Source organism: Apium graveolens, chromosome 6 (assembly GCF_009905375.1).
Source record: "Apium graveolens cultivar Ventura chromosome 6, ASM990537v1, whole genome shotgun sequence".
Classification (NCBI taxonomy): Eukaryota; Viridiplantae; Streptophyta; class Magnoliopsida; order Apiales; family Apiaceae; genus Apium; species Apium graveolens.
The window spans coordinates 15,270,593-15,288,154 of NC_133652.1; the positions used below are offsets into that span (position 1 = coordinate 15,270,593).

Here is a 17,562-nt window from a genome sequence, read left to right on the forward strand (position 1 = left end):
TCCATGAAGATCACGAGATTTCGAAAAAAGAGATCCTCGAAGCCCTCGACAACGAGAAGGACCCCACAGACCTAGAACCTCGCGAACGTCTCCGACGTCCCGATTATAAATGGTGGAGAGAGAATAAGCACATCCAACAAACAACCTGTAAAAAAAAGTTTAATTAGAAATTTATAGTAAACTCCAAGATAATTGAGAATGAGAAGGTGGAAAGACAAAGGAGAAACCTTTGGGTTCCCAAAGCAATAATAAGAATAAAAGAGAAGGGCGGGCAACTGTATAGATACAAAAAAGAAGAACGAAGAAAAGCGGCCCAAATTTCAAAAAAAAAATAAAAAAAGAAAAAAGAAAAAAAACTGCTGCAAATAAATGCTCGTGGAACATATTTCAAAGCAAAATCTAAAGATTTCTAACTCCTGGTGGGGACTATTGTTAGGGCCCAGGCCCAATTATGAAGGCACAGACTTAATATTAGACCCAATAAGCTAATAAAGCCCAGTTGACTCTACTATAAATAGGAGGGGAGTATTACTTGAAAGGGGGTTGGTACTTTAGAGTAGGGAGAAATACTTAGGTTCTACAGTTCTTTATATTCCTCAAGATCTGCCTCTTCATCAATGTCTAGATATGACTCTTTGGATTATGTGCATATCAAACAATGGAATTAGGAAATTGAAGATTAAAAATAAAGCACCTAAGTGCCTCCAAAATTCCCTCCTACTTATTTTCCTATTTGGAATTAACTCATATGAAGCTCACTAACTGTATACTCAAGCCACCCCTTAGCTTTCAAGGTTTCTGTAACCTAGTTATAGTTGAACTTGTGGATGTCATAATTACTACTGACTTATCATTTGGGACTCAACTCGGTACACTAGATTTTTAATGGGTGCAGTGGAATTGAACATATATGTAGTCAATTAAAATGTAATAAGAATCTTACTGATTTGAGCATCTTCCGATGTCGGGGACTTGAATGCTCGCTTGATAGCATCAGAAAGAAGGATTATCGAGTTGCAAAGAAAATCATGGATATAGACAAGCTATTTGACAAAATTCCTCGAATCAATGTTCTTGACCTTGATGGCATTTTCCTCAAAAGTGAATATCCTACAATTTGTTTAGCTTTCCAACCATATGTCTCAAATTTTAATACATTTTTCAATGTATAGTCTTTGCAACCAGGTGCAGTTGTTATGAAGAGGCTTACAACAACAATGGAGAACTTGAAATATCTGTATCTTTTCGATATTGAATCTAGTGATTCACCTAAGCTGCATTCTCTTGACATTTACCTGGTGAGAACTACTTCGGCCAATCTAATCTATGTATCTATGTATATTATAAAAACTGAATCCTTTCGTGATGCATTTTTACCAATACAGCCCTTCTACAACCCTCATAAATGATTTCAGTACTTTCAATATAAATGTAAAATGTTTACCACCTTCATGCCCTTTTTGTCCTACATGAACAGTTTTTTTCCGCCTCCGGTGGTCAAAGTGGAAACTGTAGTTGTTTGTCTAATAATTGTAGGAATTCATCATATGTCAGCCTCACTTTCTTCACACGTGTGAGAGCAAGTAATTTTTACATAGATTTGCTACAGTTGAAGGTAACCCTCTCCCACGTGCACAGTTGATTTGATGCGGGTACAACTTACTTTTTCAACCATTCTGCACTAAATGTTGAAATATGTTGATAATGACATAATTCATTGAATCTTTTTCTTCTCCTTGGTCTGGTATCTAAGCTGGATGTTTTCTTTTCAATTATTTCGATAAAATATTATCTTCTCACTTTTATTTCTGCAGGCAGTTGGCTCTATGTTGGTTGGATCGATGAATCGCTTGCGTAACCTATAATTCTGGTTTGCCTCTGTCTTCCTTATGTTTGCCTTTTATTTGTTGTCTTCTTGATTATTGTGAGCTATGTTTTCTTTACAATATTCAATAGTTGAAATTTTAGCTCTTCATACTTTGCAAGTATTACGGCTTCACATAACGGCAGGGGTATGACTTTGCAAGAACAACATCTATGTATCCGTAATTTTGACTTGCTCTTTTGTGTTCGTTGATTCTTATTTTGTTTCAGATGGGTGTATTCATAATTTGAAGATCACGGAGGAATAAAATGGTTCTTAAATTGGGAAAAAATGATCTTCTGTGATAATTGAGATGCGCAATCATCTGATATTTTCTTCTTATCATGATTCAGGTAATTTTTTTAATTTTGTAGCGACTTAAGCTTTGCGCTCCAACTGTTTGATCTTAGGTCTAAAGAACATTTTTTTGTTGCATTCTTGCAGTACAATATTGAAAGGGAAGATGAGGAAGTGGAATAAGATCTTTGGGCTTTATTAGATAAGGTATAGATCAGTTATTGTATGTAGTACTGTAATGGTATGAAGTTTACGAGTACATAGTTATTGATTTTTATGTAAGTTTGTATTTCTTCATATGTATGTTTGTATGAGATAGTTACTTTTAATACCTGATTTGCATTTCTCTCTTACTTTTTCTTACTTTTTTTTAATTTCTTTTTTTTTATATCTTTTCTGTAGCAGATCTGAAAGTTTATTACTGCCTACCTTGGAAATGTTCTCAATACTCCAGTAATGCTACTGCTACATTCAAGATTGGTTTTTACTGGCTGGAATGCATGTATGGCTGTAGGGGTCATATACTTGGTGGGTGTTTGGAATATCCATAATCTAACTTATACAAGTACTGTGTTTGTTTTAACTTTTCTTTTTGTTGCTAAATAAAAGAGTCTCTGCTTAATAGTCCTGGGCTAATTCTCTACTTTTTTATAAACTAACCTTTGAACCTTAGCATGAAACCCTAGGTCTTAGTCTTAATCTTAAGCTTCACGGATACAATCATACAAGATACAATTCAAAAGTCGTCAAGATTTTCAATTGCAGCAACACCAGCTGATGACATACCTCATCCCAGAAACACTCAGCAACCCCATTCCTAGAATATAGCCCAAAGCCTTATGTTTATTGTTTAAAAATGTACTTCAATTATAATGAAGTTTGGTTATTTGATTTGATTGACAAACTTTCCTTGCTTTTGAGTTACTAGATCAGTGAGAAAGATATATATATATATATATACTACATTGCAAGATTAACTTGGTGTGTAAATTGTATGTGAGCCCCCCAAAATTGAATAATCTACCATTAGTATAAATGTTCAAAAGTCATTTCGGTTAATATAACCATAACGGCAACTTAAAATTGCAGATATGGAGCTTTATGTAATTGGTATGACTTGTATAATTGGTTAAAAGAAAACAAAACTACAATTTGAAAGTTTCCTCCAACGGAGGATTGACATTCTCAATTTACGAGTGTTTTGACAGGTAATTTTGTTAAGCAACTACATAAGAAAATGTTGACAGGGTCTCCTTGATATTTTCTCCCCCACAAATTAATTCTTCTTTTTCATTTTTTAAGTTTTCCTAATTTTAAAATTAATTACTTTCATAAATTAATTAATACTTCTGCAAATTTGATAAACCCGCCCTAATATAATAGAGAATAAGGATCATAAGGTTAATCTTAGGCTAATTTTCCTGAGATAATGGGAAAAACCTGTAAAAATAAAGATCTAGATATTTATTAGTAAATATGTACTTTCCATATTTGTATGTTATTTTAAAATTAAAAAATCACATAATTAAATGATGAATGTACTACACACAAATTAATCACTATTTCAGGAAAAAATTTCTAATATCTAGCTCATGATACTTATTCTCATAATAAAAATCAAGATACTTACGAAATGATATTCACTAAAAGATAGTAGGGGATTGGGTGCAAGTGTACAAAGTTAGATAGAGATGAATTTTTGTAAAAATGCTAAGTGCGTAGACATGCACATTCTTTCGTGAACATAATTATGATTTTGAAGATTAGGTATCTGATTTAGGCTCAGATTTGGGAGTGTGGGAGTGTCGTTCAAAAGATGCCGGTGGAAAAAGTGTTGTTAGGAAAATTAAATTACTATTTGCTAAATTTTTGTAATTTATGCATATTTTGAGACATAATATATAAAAATAATGTTTTAAAAGCTGAAAATGGTTTTTTCAAAAAGTATGGGGACATGTTTTTGCTGACAGCAGCTTTTAGACCAAAAGCGTTTTTTCAACAACAACTTTAGAATTTACCAAACACTTTTGTCACTTTTCAGTAAAAAACTGGTGTTACTGTCTGCAAGAGTAATAACCAAATGGACGTTGGGGTCAATTTAAAAATTGTTCAATGAAATAGCTACTGCCGACACCACTTTGAAGTTGCAGTTATACAAGAATACTTCATTAAAAATTTATATTTATTCAATTTAAGGGTATATTAGTAAGGGGCAATGTTAACGGTTTAATTTAATTTACATAATTTCTAAAGGGAACAAAGAATTATCTCGAATACCGACGTTACTTAAATTATAATTTTGAATATATATGTTTAACTGTTCTACCCACTCTTCTATCGTAAAGATAAGTTACCATGTGAGTTCGAATGTTGCAATATTGTTGAAGGTAAAGTTACAAGTCTACCTAATGTATTCTCAAGGCTACCGAACTACTCCATCCGTCCCTAGACATATATATTTTAAGATGAATAAAAAACATAGTTTTATAATTTTTTTAATTTTTTTTAATAAAAGTTTAAACATTCTATTGTTATTCAGAAATATAAATTTTTAAAAGAAAATTATAAAACTATATATTCTATATTAATCTTAAAATATGTGTCGGACACCCCGTCTAAAACGAAAACAATTGAGTGGAATAGACAATTGAGTGGAATAGAGGGAGTACGTAGCCCTCTCTCCAAGATTGTACCTGCTTTGATTCAAAATTTCACACTTTTTTTTTCATTTTCTTTTAGACCACGCCACTTTTCAATCCTGAATTATCTACAATATAGGTTATTTATCTTTTCACATACATTTTAAATCCATTTTAAATATTTAGTTAGAAAAATAAGTTATCTTTTTTGTAAAAAAATGTATATGCTAAACTTAATTTAAAAAGATTAAAATTTTAATATTTTACTATAGTTTCAGTACATTTAAAATGCGTGAGAGCAAGTTAAACTTCCTACCGTTAAATTTCGATTAATTAATAATTTTCTATAATCCTAACTTTTACCCATAAATATAAATTAATAATTCGTTAAATTTATAATATTATAGTTTTTTATTAAAACATGTAGGTCCTGTATAATATATAAATTAATAATTTTATCTTAAATCAAAATTATATATTTATTCAAAGATAAATTTCTAAACAAAACTATTAATGTAATAGATTTTATTAATATATACTTTTTGAAAGTAATTTGTAGCATGTATTTCATTTTATATTTTTTTTAGGGAATCATGGAGTTCTAACTTACTATCTACATATTTCAAAAGAAAATTAATATATACAAACTGCAGTAAAAAATATTCAATGTCATTATCTTTATATTAAAAAATCATTTATTGATACCCGTTTAAAACTAATATTGTCATCCTTAGCTTGATCTTATTTCTCATTTCTATGTCAACCAATACATCTAAGTATTCGTTTATCATCCCGCAATTTTACCCGTGCTTCATTTTCGTCAAGATAATCAATAACATTTTCTGCATTTATTGTGTTATGATAATTAATACTTTTTCTACATATATATTTGTAAATATACGTTGATAATTTAATTAGGATACATATCGGTAAATTAATAAATTATTAATATAATATAATGTTAAAATTAATTATTAATTAATTAATTAATATTTCAGTTAACGAACTGCTGAGCACGCCCATGAGTTTACCAACTCAACCAACGAACGAGTCCTATTTTCGATCTTCAAATGGGTACCTGAAATTTTGATATAATTAAATATAATTAAATGGGTTAAAAATGGGGTCTCCTATTTTTCGACTAACAAAAAACCGATTTCAATTTTAAATTTAGTTTGTAAATACAATATGTAACAAACCACATTTTTATTTATAAATATGTAATTGTATTGGTTTAGTGCATACGCTTATGATTGACATTATACATTATATTATTAATTTGAACACATTAAAAAATTGCTTAGCAGCGGGAAATAATCCTAGTTAATTATATTGATACTTAATTAGATAATGTATTTAGCCTATAATTTTGAAGGTTTCTGCATGCTTGGATTGTGACTCATAGAACAGAGAAGAATTGGGATAATTTTCCTTCTTATGTAAAACCAAATTTAACTAAGGACCAGTTATGTGATCAAATTATTAAATACATTTTCCTGCATATGAATCCTACTCTGTGATTCTGCAAGAGTGTGAGTAGTATTGATATCTCTCCCTGCCTATCTTAATGGTATATTTATTTTGTCATTTTCGTCTTCCTATATGTAACAAATGTCTAATTTGCAAAATATTTCACCTATTCACAAAGAGCTTCCTCCTAACGGTACTGAATGATGGCATAAACATTAATCATTTGCATTTTTTTAAAATAGATATATTTGGATTTGGAGGTCTGCGGTCAAGTTTTTTATAGAAACTGCTATAAAATCACCTGCAACCATCCATGTACCTTGTATGTCTTAAACCTATCATACTAATACATGCCTTACTTTTTACTCTACTAGTAAAAGGGCCTTCTTCAATATGGCTTTTGCTAAACAAGAAGCCGTGAATTCTAGTTAGTAATAATTGATTTTTTGCTATAGCAATAGGTCTGACTTGTTTTTGCGCCTAAAACTTAAAATTTGTGTACTTGAAACTGAGTGTTAATTTTATTTGGACTCAGACCGTCAAAAGTAGGAGATAGTAATGAATCTAAGATAAATAATCTATGTATTCTCGGGCACCATACTAGGGAGAAAAATACACCTCAATCGGTGTTCGGAAATTTGAGTTCACATATAAAGCCTAGGAGCTTTAAGTGAACAGATAGCACTTGTTTGGTTGACACGTCCGTAATCGGTATCCAAGAACTTCAACTTTTTGAAAAGTATTCATATGTGAAGTTGTTGGTTAAAAAAGAGAGAAATTATGCTTTAAAGTTGTTTTGTATGCTTTCTTGGATAATATTTTTTTTCTTCAATTACTTGTTAACTAAATTTTGTTCTCTTTACTAATCGTATTATATCTTAAAGCTTCCCATTTTGTCTATTGTAAGATTGTATTCGGTCCCAATTTTATTTGTCAGTCTATTTCGTAAATCTTAGAAATTGTTTCATTCACCTCTGCCGTGCATATACAATGTTTAATGTTATATTCTGTGGATAAGTTGGAACATACAGCACAGACATTTACATCAATTATCTACAATAGCTTTCTTGGTAACATATCTATTTATTTATACTAAACTCTTATCTCAACCTTGTATATAGGGGCATGAAGTTCAGGGCAGTGATGGTATGGAGTTGAGAGAATTAGGAACACTCTTTCCATATGCAGTACACACACTTAATGGCATCCCAAGATCATACCTTGTAACTAGGCAGAATACTTTTCTTAAGAACACACACACTGCTGTTTGAAACAAGAGAGAACAGGGTAACACTTTTTTTTATTAACTGGTTTGATAATAATTTATAATAGCAGCAGAATTTTCTAGAACAGAATTTTCTAGATGATTATTAAGTGCATGAGCCTAGTATAATATTCTAGATGGTTATTAATTTCAAGTACATATTCAAGAACCTTTTAATACATGATTTATCTTAACAATTCTAGTACTTTCATGATACCTTCACAATCTTTCTGGAACCTTCTGGAAGTTTGCACAATATTTCAACACTCCCCCTTTGTGTGAACTTCGGATACTAAACCAAGTTGGGCTCTAAGAAACTCAAACTTCGCCTTAGGTAAAGCCTTCGTAAATATATCAGCAAGTTGTTCATTGGTATCCACTTTGATAAGATCAATCTCATTTTGCAGCACCTTCTCTCGTATGAAATGATAATGAACTTCGATGCGCTTAGTTCTTGCGTGAAATACCAGATTTGAGGCTAGTCGAATCAAACTCAAATTGTCACAATATAACTCCACCGTTCGCATAGAACTATGAGAAATATCCTCAATTAATCTTGTTAACCACACACACTCTTGTGCAGCAAGTATGGCAGAGTTATATTCTGCCTCCGTACTTGATAGGGCTATGGTAGCTTGCTTCTTGCTGCACCATGATTTCACAGCTGATCCAAGGTCAAAACAATAGCCTGATGTGGATCGTCTTGATGAGGGATCTCCTGCCCAATCTGCGTCAGTAAATCCACAGAGTTAAATTTTTGCACTTCGTTTATACATCAGCCCGTAGTTCATTGTATTCTTAAGATAACGAAGTATCCTATTAGCTGCATCCAAATATGGCTTATTTGTTATCCAAATGCATATACTGACTAATAACTCCAACCGAAAATGATATATATTGCCTTGTGATTGTCAATTAAATCAAACTTCCAACCAAAGTGCGATATGTTTTTTCATCCTTGAGCTCCTTTCCAGAATCTTTTCTTAACTTCAGGATCTGTTCCATTGGAGTAGTTGCTGATCTGCAATTAATCATCTTAAATTTCTTAAGAATCTTTTTAGTATAATGACTTTGAGTGACAAAAATACCTTCCTTGCACCTTGATACCTCCAAACCAAGAAAGTTTTTCAGCTCCCCTAGATTTTTCATCTCAAAATGGATAGCAAGTTCATCCTTTAATCTATTGATTTCTTGCTCATCATTCCCGGTTATTATCATGTCATCGACATATAATAACACAAGAACGTGCACCTTGGAATCTTTCTTTATGAATAAACTCGAATCAACACTTGAGGAAGAATAACCACAAAATGATAAATATTGAGAAATTTTTCCGAACCAAGCTCGTGGTGCTTGTTTAAGCCCGTAAATAGCTTTCTTGAGACGACATACATAGTCTGGAAATTTCTTTGATTTAAACCCCAAAGGTTGCTCCATATAGATTTCCCTATCAATGTCTCCGTAAAGGAATGCGTTCTTTACATCTAGTTGCTAAAGTTTCCATCCTTTTGAGGCAGCCAGAGATAAAGTAGCTCGAACGGACGTCATTTTTGCTACGGGACTGAAAGTTTCCTCATAGTCCAGCCCGTATTTTTGGGAGAAACCACGAGCTACAAGCCTCGCTTTATATCGATCTACACTTCCATCGGATTTACGTTTGACTTTGTAAACCCATTTGCAAGAAATTGGTTTAACTTCTTCAGGTTTGGGAACTAGATCTCATGTCTCGTTCTTATGTAGTGCTGATATTTCCTCTTTCATAGCAACTTCCCAATCTGGATTGCCTTTGGCATCTTCATATGATGATGGTTCAGATTCATCAACCGGGCCAGCAAAAAAACATTCCATAATCTTATCATATTCAGCTCCAATAGTGTAGTCAGTGTATCTTTCATTCCTCTTCCGTGTTCTTTGTGATCTTCGAGGCGGATGATCGCTTCTATGAGTTTCATTATTTTCTTCATGAGTTGCTTCACTTTCACTTTCAGAATCACCGTGAGACATATTTGTAGCTGAAGGAGTTTCTTTGTCATGTGCATCTTCATTCTCATCGTTTGACTGATCTGCAAGCTTTGTTAATATAGGTTGTACATAGTAAGACGATGTTTCATCAAAGACAACATCTCTTGATGTCACAACCTTAAGTGTTTTGGGATCCATGCATCGCCACCCTTTTCCATTAGGATCGTAGCCCACAAAGACATATTTTCTTGCCCTTGCATCCATTTTAGCACATAATATTTGGTGGGCCTGGACCCTAGGACCCGCCATTAGCAAGTTTTTTTACACATGTTTCTGTGGATTCTCATATATTTGTCCCGTTACTTTCTCCATATTTCCCATTGTCAATTCGCTTTCTTTTGGGGTCAATCACTACATTCTTAGGATTAGATTCCTTGTATCCCTGGTTGATATCTTTTGTTACTTATTTTCCATTTAATTTAATTTTATCCCCTATCTTCTGTTCCCTCAAATGACTTGATTTGACTAGGACCTCTCCAATCTCGTGAATCCTACAATCAACACCCATGAATCTCGCATCTCCCAGTTTTCCACCATGGGCGCTTGATGCTTCCCCTTGTTGCTTCTAGGCACCCCATGCATCCTTTCCACGACCTGCATTTCGAATCCACCTCGATCATTTATTATTTTTCACACCTCTGGACGGTGCACGTAACCAAGTTCTGTATGCCTTGTCTATCTCTTCTCAGGATTTGAATAAACAACATCACACTCCCTTTCAAAATGTCCTATGACACTGCAAACAAAGCAAAATATACCAAGTTTTTCACTTTTAAAATTAATCCAACTCCAATTGTTTCCTTCTCGCTTTATCTTTAACCTTCATTATAGCGGCCTTTCTACGTTCACTGCAACCCGAATTTTATATATGGTTTCCAGCCTCCTTCAAATGTTCCTGGATTTGATCTGACATACTTTCCCGTTACTGTACCTATGTTTTTCAAAATGTTCTCAGAGACAAAGCCCCTTGGCATATCATGTATATATATCATGTATATGTATCCACATTTCCATATCTTGTATCTGAACCGTAGTTGGATGTTCACCAATTTCCACTTGATGAAGCACAAGTATCTATTTTTTAATAGACCAAGGCCCTCCCTCTATAACCTTTGCCACATCCAGTTTATGATAGAATATGAGCGAGTATTTCCGACCTCCCATCTCATACACCTCCATTCCTTCTTTGGGTCGGCACTCAACTCAAGGAATTGGAAATGGAAATCTGTACTGGGATTGAACATTTGGGATGTCAATTTCAATGTGAAAACAATCTCACTTTCTTGAGTATCATTGACAGTGAAGATATTGATTGGGAGTGGTTTGAAAGCACCCAAAAGATGGAAGTTCTTAGGCTCGGGATGGATGAAGTGCCAAGTTCTGGTATGGAAATGATTACTTTAGACAAGCTACTTTGCAATATGCCTAGACTCAATTCTCTTTTCCTTGATGGCTTCTTCCTCAAGGTAATCTTTAATATCCTACTAGTAGTAAAATTGTTATTTAACTAATATAATTAGTTGTTCCAACTAAACATCTTACAAAAGTAATTTTTTCCGATATACTCAGATATAAACGTGTTTGTATGTAGATTCTTGAATCAGGTGCAGGTATTTTGAAGAAGTTCACGAGAGCTATGGAGAACATGAAATATCTGTACCTTCACCGTATTGAATTATATGATTTGATTCAGATTCAACATGTTCTTTGTTTGGTCAGAAGTTCACCTTATCTGCACACTCTTGACATCGATCTGGTGAGAACTTTTTTCCCCAATCTTATCATAATCCTAAGATAGACTTGGAATAAACAGATTTTCTTATCAATGGACAAATTATGTTATCAAATAGTAGATATTTTAGAATACTGAATATACCATATTGGCTGCATATAAATGTGACCCTAGATGTTTTTGTGTTTCAACTTGTAACTAAGTATAATTCACAAAACATACCCCATATGTTTTTCCCTCTCCTATCTAGAAAGAACTTAATTAAGCAAGGAATGAATTTTATTCAAGAATAAATGCTTTAAACCTACAATGTTAGGTATATTTTATTCTTGCTCATAAACCTAAAATACTTAAATTAGAACACTGAGTGTCGGACATGTAACCTAACTGTATTCTGACTAGGACCGATATAATCTAAAAAAAAATATAGCCCAAAACAGGCCTAAAAGAAGAGAAATGAATGAACCACCTAAAAGCCCCCCTCTGGAAGGCTTAGTCTAGTATCTACCCCTTTGTCTAGTGTCTGTTTTTAATCCAAATGTGAGTATCTACCCCTTTGTTTATGTACCTGTCTACACTCTGCATCATGCAGTAAGTTTTACACAATCTAAATTTGGAATCATATTTTCCCCTTGATTGTGTGGTCGCTCCTACTAAAAGAGTGTGAGATCCCTTTCTCATAAATACATAATCCTTTCCTCCTTTAGATTTTATGCATAATCTTTTTAACTGCAATAAAGATGACCTTACACATCGCTCTGTACAAGTGATAATCACTTTAAACTATAATTTTTATTCACTTCCACTCAAAAGTTTTCTTTGCTCTTTTGAATAATATTTTTTTTTCTCTTCATTCTATAACAGGATTTAGTATGAACTCATGTCTCTTTAAGAATTCACATTATATTTGAAAGTTTCTCCGCTCATCTATTACAAAGTTGTATAAATGGTGGCATGGGGTCATAATTATATAATCAATTTATTTGGTGGCTGGTCAGGACAATTTGTCAGTTTTAGAGATTGGGTTTTATTATTCACTATTGTATCTTATTTTATATGAAGAAGTTACAACTTATTATTAGAAGATACTATATGTTATCTACAATATTTGTGATAGTAACATGAATTTTTAATGCATAGATATCCATCAAGAACTAACTGGATAGCTTCTATATTAACATTGTATATAGGATCATGGAGTACATAGCAGTGATGGTATGGACTTACTGGACCTTGCGATTTTGTCGGACCACATGATTCGGCTTGAAACCCTTAAAATATACAACTTGATTGGTTCCCGTGCCGAGTTTCAGTTCCTTAAACTTTTGCTTGCATCTTTTTATTTTCCTTTCTCTTATCATTATTTCATGAACTAACACAACATAAGTATTGATTCCAAACATCCCGTCATTCTGGATTTGTGTCCTCAGAACGAATCTTGATAACTTTTACAACTTAGATTCATAATTCATCATACTCATCCACTTTTATTCTAGCTCCAAAGCTTTTACACTATCTCCTTATCTTTGGGAATTACTTTCCCGAAAACAATTGACTGAACTTAAATCAGTTTATTCTAACCTTTGGCTCCGTGCCTTTCTTGGTCTTTCACCAGCGGGTGGTCTCTCTCTTAGGAGGGTAAGTGACAAAAACAGTCTTTTGTGGTTCGTCAATCATTCAGAATCTCAAATGATTCCTCTATTTCCTTTAGCCAGGCTCTTGCCTCGACTAGGTCATCCTGTTCCTTGGAACTCTGAGAGCTTAGAGACTTAAAGGTCCTGAAAGAATTTCCTATCGCATTGTTTCCTCAAGGTGGTGGTTGGGGATAATAGTCTAAGTTCTGTCTAGACAGGTTCATGAATTGCCGTATAGGAGTACCGTCTCGGGTCTCCTTTCCTTACTCGACTTTCTGTTTCCTTAGTATGAAATGTTTCATCCTACTCCCCATAATTGGGGTCATCTTTTAATTTAAAATCTTCATTTTCCACTCCATTATGTCATGGGTTCCTTCTATCTTGATGGCGACCTCCCTGACTATCACGTTCAGGGTTTGCTCTAAATCTTATTCCTCAAACTATGGCTCTCATCTAAGTTCTCATCCTTACGCTCTTGAACTTTCGGAACCCAAATTCTATAGGAATACCTCATTATTCCCTTATCATCTTTCTCTGGCACCGTATGCTCTTTTCCAATAATTCGGTCTCTATTGCAATCTCAAACAGCTTTTCGGTACCGGCTCCGGTTACCTTCACTACTATTTCCAAAATCTCTTATAAACTCTCCCAAAGACATTATCATCTTGAGTCTCTCCTTTTTACTAAGGGCATCAGCCACCACATTGGCTTTCCCCGAATGATAAAGAATCTCCCAATCATTATTCTTGATTAGCTCTAACTGCCTCCTCTGGCATATGTTGAGCTCTTTCTACGTGAAAATGTACTAGAGCACTTATGGCTTAGGTAATTCTCGCACTTCTCTCCATACAAGTAGTGCCTCCAATCTTTAGGGTAAAACTATTGCCACGAGCCTAAGCTCATGGGCGGGGATATCGAATTTCATATTACCTTAATTGTCTTGACATGTACGCGATTACCTTACCGTGCTGCATAAGCACGCACCCTAAGCCCTTGTGCGAAGCGTCACTACACTCCACAAAATCTCCTTTTCCATCCGGCAATGCCAGCATAGGGGCCATCACCAACCTCTGCTTCAGTTCTTGAAAGCTGTTCTCGCATTTCTCTGTCCATTCGAACTTCTCAGTCTTACGAGTAAGCCGCGTTAAAGGGGTTACTATCTTTACAAACTTGAATGAACCTCCGATAGTGACCGGCCAATCCTACCTCTGGTAGTCGACCTAACCATGGTCATCAATTCATCAGTGGTCCTTTATCCAATCTTGTCAGGATCCTCCATGGGATCCTCCTCAACAACTATCCCTTCTAGGACAACATCCTCAACCGCTACATCCTCAATATCAACATCATCCGGTCCTGCATTAGGACACTCTATCGGATCCACAATCCGATCTCCAATTAGTAATAAAACATCATCGCGCTGTTGCTCCTCAACCTCAGGGTTCGGAGTCCCGCTTCCATATACGATAACGAACTACGCTCCTATCACGATATTTATAAGGGTTCCCATAAGGGTTTTAACTGTCAGTACTACGTTAGGTAGCCCGACTATGAACTTGGCAAGAGTTCTTATTATCTTTGTGAACTTATTATCTTAACGTCACATCATCTCTGAGGTTTATAACTCTTAGCTCTGATACCACTTCTGTAACACCCCCAGATCCGGGGTCGGGGATCCGGGTCGTCACGGTCTTTCTTTCCACAATATCACTTCACTTAATTAATAATAATAACCTTATGATGTGACCTCACACTAACACACACCACAACCCGTTATAGTCTCAGAGATGAAATTTAAATAAGTACAAGTCTTTGAATCCACAATTTAAAAGTTATTACAACCCAAAATGATTACTTGATAAATTTACAGTTAATTGCCATTATCTGCCACAAGTTATAATTATACATAATTTGATTCTCAAAAATAGAATGCCTGATCTACCAATAGATCTACCTTTGCAGCTATAGCAGCCACAACATCATAGGGAAGACGCGGGATGCTTCCCACGCGCTTGCGCTGGGTCTGCTGGAGTCTGGCCATCTTTCCTAACTGTTGTTATGTGATGAAGAAATAAAGCAAGAGTGAGCCTTACAGCTCGCAAGATAATATATAGTGATAACAATAATATAAGTATCTAAATGGATACTTACTAGAATCTTTTATCATGAGTAAGATAATTACTTACTAGATATAAGTAAAAACAAGGGATGAAGTTACCAAATACTTCACTATACTTATATCATTTATAAAGCTACTTGAACTACCACTGTTCAAAGTATAATGAGCTTTCAACAGTTCATCACATAGATGAGACTACTAGACAAGATTTGAATAGATTAAATCTTTGAAATATTATTAAAGGAAATGAAGTTATGATATACTTCATTTAGTTCTGATATATATAAATATATCCACATATACATCTTCTTTATACATTTCCTGAAAACTTCTGTCATGTAAAGTATGAACAGAATTGCAATATCCAATAAATTTGGAAAGGAAAAGAATTTGGCATAAACCAGATATCTTGCTGATCAGGCAAAGATACCCATAAGTAACCTTTTCTACTAGTAGATGGACGAATTCCCCACTGGTCATCACCCTGGTCGCAATAGGACCTTATGCTGGACTGCCACTCAGCCACTTATGCATTTGATGGACTCCCACTGAGCCACTTACACTATCATGGACGCCCACTGAGCCCATGTTGCTTATGCCGACTCAATAGATGGACTTACTTCCCGAACATTGGGTAAGTAATCAATTCATTTACCAAAACTGCAACCTTGTTGCGAATATAAAATACACCATAGAGCCGGATCCCTCAGGTTTTGAGCGAGTATTTAAATCCCCTTAAAAAGGAAGATCTTAAATATAAAAATGAGTTTTGGGATCCGCTCTAACTTTTAAAAATCATTTTGAAGACTCGAAAACACTTTATAGAGTGTTTGGAGTAAAGCTGATTTAATGAAGTAAATCAGTCCCCAGAATATTTAGAAAATGACTGAATATTATTATTTAAATAATATTCCCATAAAGAATAATCTTTATAAAAATAATTGAAGTAGAAGTATTAAAACTTATACTTGAAACGAGTATTAAATAACCAAAGATATACTTATATGAAAGTACTATCTTTATTTGAATAATCGAAAATAAGTTTGATTATTGACACCTTATTCTTTAATAAAATAAAGAATATACCTCAGCAAATAATCGGAGTCATAGATCCTCAAATGAATATTCAAATAATATTCATTAAATAATATAAACTGAGTCATAAGCCCTCAAATGAATATTCAAATAATATTCAATAAATAATATAAAAGAGTCATAAGCCCTCGAATAAATATTCAAATAATATTCAGATAAATAAATAAAAGGGTCATAAGCCCTCGAATGAATATTCAAATAATATTCAGATAAATAAGTAAAAGGAGTCATAAGTCCCCGAATGAATATTCAAAATAATATTCATTTAATATAAAGGAGTCATATGCCTTCGAATAATATTCGAAATAATATTCAATAATAAAATAAAGTTAAAGTTATCGAATAAACCTTATTCGATTAATAGTTTTGAAAACTATGACCATATATATATATAAGTATATATATATATTTATATCCATATATACAAAATCTACTCGGGATCCTCGACTCCCGGTTTTAGAAAATATTTTCACCTTTGGGTCCCTGTACTAAGGGTATATGCAAATTACAGCTATCCTCTAGCATAGGTATTATCAACTGAATCAACAGATATATATGGAAAGAATGTGAAACAGGCATGCATATATATATATATACCATAGCAGCATGCTTCAATATATTGCATCATTTGCTAATTAATCAACATGCATCTATCGCAAGATAATGCAAATACATATATTCATCACAACAACAGTTATAACGGGTAGAAAACTTGCCTGAGCGACTTGGGGTGATAAAAGGCTCGGAACGAGTCTGGTAACCTATAAACAATAAGTAAGTTGGAATTAAACCAAAGTCACTTGTAAATCTATACTTTAACTAACTTAGACTCTAACGCTTGTTTTGCGCTTATTGATTCTCTTAAGTCACTCGAGTACCCTCGGCTCCACCATTTTTAATAAATTAACCTTTACGAGTTTTAAAGCGATTCCTTCGCGAGTGTCTTACCAACTGCCTAACACTCTTACCATAATTGTTTCATACATTAATTAACCATTTTTGGTCTTTAACCTATGTTTCAAAGTAAGGCGAGGGGAAATGATTCGTTCGCGAAACGCCGTTACTTAAAACGGTCGTTTCTCCTAAACCGTACATCGGAATCAAACGAACTACATATCAAAACGAAGCTCGTAACATGAACTATTTAAAAATGGCAATGGTCATAATCTATCAGGTAGTTATCGGGTCCAAATGTTATGAACAAAAGCAGTCTAAAGTAAATCGGATATTACGACGGCTATGTTTACGCGATTACCAATGTTTAAACTACTCCAATTAACCACCAACCAACTCATAACCATCAATACAACAAAACTTCACCGAAACCATACCACATCAGTCCATAATCTCCAAGGTTTTCAACTCAAACAACCACAATCAAGACCTATGAACTATAATCAAGCTTCAATTACCAAAACACTTCCAA

The 17,562-nt window shown here is 33.9% G+C and overlaps 1 long non-coding RNA gene across 2 annotated transcripts; it reads left to right on the plus strand.

Moving 5' to 3' along the window:
* Positions 1-1,739: 1,739 nt before the first annotated feature.
* On the plus strand, positions 1,740-3,017 carry LOC141668912 (uncharacterized). 2 transcript variants are annotated; one of them, XR_012553264.1, is made up of 4 exons: positions 1,740-1,870; positions 2,095-2,217; positions 2,309-2,368; positions 2,567-3,017. It is a non-coding gene; the product is annotated as an uncharacterized LOC141668912 (long non-coding RNA). The 2 variants fall into 2 exon arrangements; XR_012553265.1 differs by having other exon boundaries at positions 2,564-2,615.
* The last annotated feature ends 14,545 nt before the right edge of the window (positions 3,018-17,562 follow it).